The sequence below is a fragment of the Colobus angolensis genome, unplaced genomic scaffold (genome assembly GCF_000951035.1).
Source record: "Colobus angolensis palliatus isolate OR3802 unplaced genomic scaffold, Cang.pa_1.0 Scaffold28, whole genome shotgun sequence".
NCBI lineage: Eukaryota > Metazoa > Chordata > Mammalia > Primates > Cercopithecidae > Colobus > Colobus angolensis.
Window position 1 is genome coordinate 3,648,942 of NW_012116043.1, and position 1,409 is coordinate 3,650,350.

Here is a 1,409-nt window from a genome sequence, read left to right on the forward strand (position 1 = left end):
GCTGTGGTTTTTCAAGAGCCATGATGGCAAAAACAAAACAAAACATTAATAGAACAGTTGTTTTGAACTACAGCTGAGTAAATTACCAGAAGGACTTGTTGATGTAGCAGGGTTTTTGGGATAACAAGTTGTTATAGGAAAAAAAAAAAAAAAAAGAGGGCTCCAAAAAGTGCTGTGGTTTTTCAAGAGCCATGATGGCAAAAACAAAACAAAACATTAATAGAACAGTTGTTTTGAACTACAGCTGAGTAAATTACCAGAAGGACATCTGTGCACATTAAAAGTAATATAGGATGTTCTGATGCTTACTTGAGTCATGCAAAAAAATGTTTAAAAAATTTTTTAAAAGTATGTATAGCATGAAGTTCAGTCAGGTAAGAGCCAAGTGGCTGAAAGGCTTTCGGGAGCGAGACTAAGTCCTTCCCAGCTGATGAAAACACAGAGATGGCAGAGAGGAAGCACAGTTTCCAGGGGCACACTGGCCCCTGAAATGCCGCAGGGTGAGTATGCCAGAAAGCGTGGCAAATGCACACCATTTCCATCCATTCCTCAAGGAAGACACAAGTCCAGGCAAATATTCTGGTTGTGTGGTTTTTCAGCTGAAAGTGAAGACAAAGGGCGTTGAGCAGGAATTAATGCAAGGCTCCAGGCTCCTGGCACGCTGCCCGGAGCTCCGGAAAGGGTAGAGTCTGGGGACTAGGCCCAGCGGGAGGGCAGGGTCCTGGAGCAACCGGAGCTCAGTGATGCTCCTGGTGCAGTCTTGAGATGCTAAAGGAGGGGAGGGGAGGGGAAGGGGGCTGTCTGTCATCCCCTCAATCAGCAGTGATGAGTAAGTGCCTACTGTGTGCGGTCAATGGGGGATAGAGCCATGGACTAGTCATACTTGGTTCTCATTCTTGGGGGACTTCCAGTCTGGGGTGGGGGTTGGGGAAAGAAAATAGTTAAATGAGGTAATTTCAGAGAGTTATAAATGCTATATAAATAAAATGGGTGATGGGGCAGAGAAAGACCATGGTGGAGCAGCTTTCCATGGCAGAGGCTGGGTCACAAATATCCTTCAGAAATGGCTTTTGAACCGAGAGCCTGATGGGGAAAAGGGGCCGGCTCTGCAAAGAGCCTGAGAAAGGGCATCCTGGCAGAGAAACAGAGGTGCAAAGGCCCTGAGGCTACCTCTGTTCCTACAAAGGCTCTGAGGCTGGCACACACTGGAGGCATCTGTGTCGTGGGAAGAAAGTGAAGAGATGCTTGGGGAGATGGGTGGGGAGAAAGAAGCAGAGAAAGAAAGGCAAGAGAAATGGGTATGGGAGGGCAAGGAGACCAACCGTGGAGAACCGGATGGAAAGGAGGAAGAGAATTCATAGAGAGAGCCAGGGAAGAACTCCCAGACACATCCTTGTGCTCGTTGAAGG